Genomic DNA, 6000 nt, shown 5'->3' with positions numbered 1-6000 from the left:
CCCTGGGATGAGAGCAGTCAATTTATTGGGACAGGTTTGGGTGGGACTGAGCCCGTGCTGAGGAGTCTCAGTATCTCCTTGCTCCTGCAGGCAAATGTGGGCAGGAGCCCTGCCCCAGCCCCAGAGAGGGCCCTCCAAAGCCCTTCTGAGCAACACTGCAGGGTCCCCTGCTGCTGAGAAAGGGGCTGGAAATGCATGTGGGGCTGGCAGCAGTGCAAGGATTTTAGAGAGAGCTTCGCTTCACGCCTCTGAAAACCCCCAGCAGGGTTCGTGCCATTATGTGGATGATGCTTTTATAAACCAGAGATACAAATCGGACTCGATAGCATCCATCTGTCCTTGCACGCGGCTTCCTGTGCTTTCAAGCTGCTGAAGAAGCAGTTGAAAAGCACATGCCATAGAGGCTACACCCCCAAACAATTTATGTTTGCACTTCCGCCAGCGCCCAGGAGAAAAGAACTGGAATTTCCAAAAGTGGGAAATTCCAGCACTTTCAATTGTTTCCAAGTCAGAACAAAAAGTTTTGAATACCCAAGTCTTCCTCAGAACAGCTGGGTGAGGAAAGCTTCACCTTCAACATATCAAAGCAGTGTTAGGAATAATAACACAATATTATTATAACACTTCAAAACCAGCTGAGGTCAAGAAGCAGCAACATGTAGAGACAAACCAGGGAAGCTGAAACAACTCAGCTGGGTGTTATCCCACCAAAAATTCCCTTGATGCCTTCCTGTAAAACATCCCCTTGTAGCAAAATCACCTTTCTTGGGGGGAAAACAGCCTGGCTGAAGCTTTTTCACCCTCTCCCGTAGAGATTTGAGCTCCTCTGTCTTGCCCCTGTGTGTAAGTAGGAATGGGCATCCCTGCCCAGGCAGCATCTGGGAGTGCTGAACCCACTCCGTGCCTGCAGCAGCCTATGGGTCACCTGCTTGGCCAGGAACCTGCTGCAAAGACTTTGAGCAGATGCAGAAGATGTTTTGAAGGGAGGATATAACCCTGATCTTTACCTGACTGTCTCTTCCTGCGGTTCAGCACTGCAGCTCTCAGATTTGCAGCAGAGGTATGAGGCTGCTAGAGAGCTGGGCATGGCACAGTGTCTGCAGGGAGCAGAGCTGGCCATGTCCCTGCAGCTGGGAACGGTGCTCTGAGGGATGCGGCTGCAAGGTCCAAGGAAGTTTTGGGGCTCAGGAGACAGCCCGGCACCCCTGGGAGAGCCAGATTTGGGACAGTGGAGCTCTGTTCCTCCAGAGCAGGGGGGGAAATCTGTTCAGCATTAGCACAGGGCCACAACACATGAGCAATCATCCTGCGTCCTTGTTGTTGCCAAAACAGATGCTCTTGGGTATGTACAGCGGGGTGTATTCCATGGGCACAGCATAAACACTCCAGTGAATTTTCTGGCTGTACCATGATTGCTATAAGCCTGTGACTGCTGACTCCATCACCCACAGCCCAGCTGCCTTGGAGCGGCACAGGACTGCAAGTGAGACCAGGCAGCCCATCAGGGCCAGTCCCCAGCCCGGCTTGGGGTGATGCTGACCCCAGCACACTGGTCCCAAGGCCAGGAATTTCCAGCTGCTCCTACAATGAGGACAAGATACCAGAGTCACACAGTGTTTGGGGACAGGGAGGGAGAGCGAGATGGGATTTCATCCTCTGAGCAATGCCTCTCCTGGAAAGTCCTGCTGTCGAAAAGCTTTTGTCTTGCCCCAGCACTGTAGTAATCCATCTCCAGCAGCGGTTGTTACAGCTGGAGCAGAAAACAGCCAGCGCCATTTTGATCACTGCAAACACTTAAGCACACTCAATATCCTGTTTAAGCACAGGAATTTCAGCATCCTGCCCCCATGCTGCTGGGGTTGGCAGCACCTGGGGCTGCTCACGGTCGGCTGCCCTACACGGGAAAACCATGAACTGGACTGAGCTCAACAGAGCTGCCGACCCCGAGGGCAATGCCAGGAGGGTGACCGCATCTTGAGAAGCACAAACATGGCCTCTGGCACTCACTCTGCACCTGGGCCATCTTCTCCCCATTTCTCACCCTGATGCTTTCTTGCAGAGGTTGATGAATTTGCAGCCAGCTCCTGTTTGGAGACCTGCTCCCGTCTGGTGTCATGCATCACAGTAAATGCATCTCCCACTGCCAACCGAATTAAACTCCTGCTGCCTTCCTGTGCTGGAGAGCCTGAGGACTCCGCACCAGGCCCAGAGAAATGAGACGCTCTGGTTAAAAGCAGCCAGGAGAAAGGAGGCGGCACTGGGCAGGGGTGTTGCTTTAGACGGACTCCAAGTGAACCGAGAGGAGGCTGGGGACTGGCAGCACCAAGACAGGCTGTGGGCCCTGGGACACGGAGAAGCACAGAAGAGTGGAAGAAACCCAGTAAGAAGCACAGAGAAGTGGCAGCCAGAAGGTTACACACGATCTGTCACCTTGCCAAAGGATTTGGGACAGAGTGAGTGTAACCTCCGGTGAAACAAGGAACACTGACTCTAGGAAGGGGAAAGAATATGTTTGGCCTAAGCCAAGCCTGCGGAAGGAAGAACCCTTGTTTTGTTTAATGCCCAAATCACTCACTAGCAATTTGTGTTAACTGACAATAAATTAAATAAAAATTCCCCGAGCAAGGACTGTTTTGCCCATGAAACCCTCTATACATGGGCAGGTCATAGACCCTTCAGACAAAGCAACTTCATCCCTGTAGGACCCCGGTCTCTAGAGAAAATGCACTTCATAGCACGGCTCTCCAGGAACACTGCCACTCCATCCACTGGCTCCAACCAGCCCTATCCGAGGACAATCGGTAGCAGATCTCATGCCTCGCCTCTGTGATCAACAAGGCGGCAAGCGGTTCAAGGAAGGCAAGGCAAGGAAAGGGAAGGACAACACAATGGGCACAAAAAAGGGGAAGAATTAGAAAAGCTGTGAGCAGGGCAAGGGCTGGAGGCAGGTCCATGCTGGCCACCCATGCTTCAGCCTTCAGGGCTGCCGCAGAGAAGCTGCTGCCGGGGTCTGGGATTTACACACCAGCACCCAGCACATGGCTGTTCTGCACCCTGACCAGCAATGCCGGGGGCAAGGACTCACTTCCAGGCAAAGCCAATGCCAGATGTCACAGGTTGCGACATCCGAAAAACCCCGCAAGCCCGCGTTTGGAGTGCAGAGGGTTGGACATCTCCCTCTGAGTCAGCTCTGGGGGCCATTGTAGATCCTCTTTACTAGCAGACCCTAGGAGGAGCCACATCTGGTGCAGAGACACATGGGACATTGGTCTTGGTCCTTGGCCCAATGCTGCAACATCAGCGAGCCACTTCCATCCCACCCACCATCCTCCCCTTCCCCCAGAGGGGAGAAACGCAACATTGAGTCTTGGGAGCTGGCCGAGGTTTCTTCTTCAGCTCTTCCTCTTCCCAAGCCAAAGGAGGAAGAAGCAGCCTTGTCCCTCACATCCATGTGCCACTCACTGGGCAGCCTGTTCCCCACGGTGAGCTGAGGCTGGGAAAATGGCTGAGCTCGCTGGGGCTGCTCTCCCCACACCATCATCCCTGGAGCCAGCTCTCCAGGACATGATGACTGTTGAGGAGCTCTTTTCTCAGGCATTGCAACTGGATGAGACACGGCCTGGCGAGAGAGGAAGAGGGGAAAATCCCCTCTGTGCCTATTGTTGATCTTGCAAATTTGGACTCTGAATAATTCAAAGCTTAACGCATGCAAGGAAATCCTCTGAGCGCTCCCGGACCCAGTTCCCACAGCTCTTGGCATATCCGCCATGTGTGCAGCTGCACCAGGTCCCACCATAACCCATCCCATGCTGACTGTGGAGGAGGGAGGGGGAGGATGGTGAGGCTGTGGATGAAGGCAGAAGGTGGTGATCTCCTCCTGCGAAGCAGGTGACACTGAGCTTTGCCTCACATGCCAGAGGCAGAGGGAGAAGGGAGCTCTCGTTCAGCAAGCGGGTAAACCCAGCAAAGTGGAAGCAGCCTGGCATCCCTGGAAAGCCACGGTGCGACTCCGACCCCCTGTGAAGGCAGGGTGCTGCAGGAGGTCTGGGGGAGCAAGATTGCTCCCCAGTGCCTCCCTTCTCCATCCTTCTGCTGACCCCTCGCCTACCCCGATCTCTTCCACGCTCCATCCTTCCCAGCAGCCCACTCTCCCAGGCTACCTCCCCTGCCTCTCCCTTGCCCTCCATCCCAGAGCCCTCCCATCCTGCCAGGTTAATTTGAGTTCCTGATTTGCATAGGCAGCAGATCGCAATGTTCTGGAAATCCCCTCCTGCGGCCGGAGCTTCCTCCCTGCTCTCACAGCGTCACTGTCGGCCTTCTGCTTCCCTTCACTGCCGGAGCACCAGGACGCATCTGATCGCCACGGCACAAGCAGCAGCCCCCAGCGAAACCCGCCGCTGATGCCAAGAGGCACGCTCAGCAGCAGCAAAACCCGCCGCTGATGCCAAGAGGCACGCTCATCAGCAGCACCCCACAACCCCCTGCACAGCTAAGCCCACGAGCGGCCCCGGTGTGCTGGGCCAAACTGGCTGCACCCGCCGCTTGCTCTGCAGCTGCCCCTCTGCTCCCGCCTTGCTCTGGGGCCAGCTCCCCGGCACGGCCGCCCGCGACAGCCAGGCCCTGGCTGGCCCCATGGCCCCATTAAGGTGCAAATGTGCTCCGTCCACCCAGCAGCACTGCAGGCGGGTGGATTTATCGGGCGCCTTGGGCTGCTGGGCCACCTCCGCTCCAGGTTCCCACCACCGGACACGCATAAGGCCCGCCCTGCTCACCCCTGAGTGGGGTCAACCCGAAGGCGGCTAGACCTGATCCGAAACAAGCAGGAGCAGAGGGCAGGAGAGCTCTGCCACCCCCACCCATGGGCTGTGCTCCTTCTCACCCCGTTTCCCGCAGCGTGGCCGCAAACACGGAAGCAATCGGGGTGCCTTCACGTGAACGAGCCTCCGCTGAAGGTGCTGAACCCAAGCGTCTGTGCCAAAAAAACCCCTAGTATGTAAAAGTGTCAGCTATGAACACATCTTCACAGCCACGCAGGCGTGCTCATGAATCACAGCTGCCGTCGGGTGAGTTTTCTCCCCTGGGAGCACGGTGGGACGGAAGGAATGAGGAAGGACCAACAGGACCAAGACCTTTTGGTTTTCATAGTGAAATTCATCCTGGCGTTTGGGCCAGCCCGAGCTGGCAACCTCAGTAGAAACACAAAGAGCAGCTGGCTAGAGAGGTGGAGAGGCACTGAGTGAGAGCACGACCACCTCCACAGGCACCTAGGCTGCAGGCAGGCCCCAGACCCCATGGCTCCTCACCCCTCCGGCCAAGCACCCATGCTCCTACCACCCAAACCAGCCGGACTAAAGCAGGGCACTTTTCAGGCCTCGCAGTTCACGCCTGGTGAGTATAGACCAAACACCCTGCCAGGTACAACTTTGTGCCTGCTGGTGAGGAGCTGGGGAGCTGGAATCAGCCTCTGTAAAATAGAAACACTTAAATCCTTGGTGTTTCTTCCAGCACCAGCTGGCTCCAGCCTTGGTTCTGACCATCAGCCGTCTTGGTGGATGGTTTCCAGGGACTACCTGCAACCCTGGCACACCATCACCTGTCCAGCTCCACCAGCAGAGCCAGCTCTTTCCCGGGAAGACGCATCCTGTTCTGACTTGAGAGATGGATGAGGACGGGATGGAAACACACATGGGACAATGACGATGCCTCTTGCAAGATGCAGCAGGTTCCCTGGGGAGAAACACAACATGTTTGCAAACCCAGTGAAGCTGCTCAGAAACCAGGCGAGGAGAATGATGTAACCAGGCTCTCCAGTTGTCCAAAAGTGAATCACAGCCTCCATGACAGCCCCCCCTCCCTCCTTTTGCTGACTAATACCTGACAAAGCTCAGCAGCCCCTGGAAGGAACGGCACAAGAGAGCCCTTTAAGCGGTGCCTGGCTCCTTATCAAAACAACGTAGAGGCTGTCTGGGGCCTCCATTATGGGGAATTCCCCTTCTCCAT

The sequence above is a fragment of the Harpia harpyja genome, chromosome 20, assembly GCF_026419915.1.
Source record: "Harpia harpyja isolate bHarHar1 chromosome 20, bHarHar1 primary haplotype, whole genome shotgun sequence".
Lineage (NCBI taxonomy): Eukaryota > Metazoa > Chordata > Aves > Accipitriformes > Accipitridae > Harpia > Harpia harpyja.
This window is presented reverse-complemented; position numbering follows the sequence as displayed.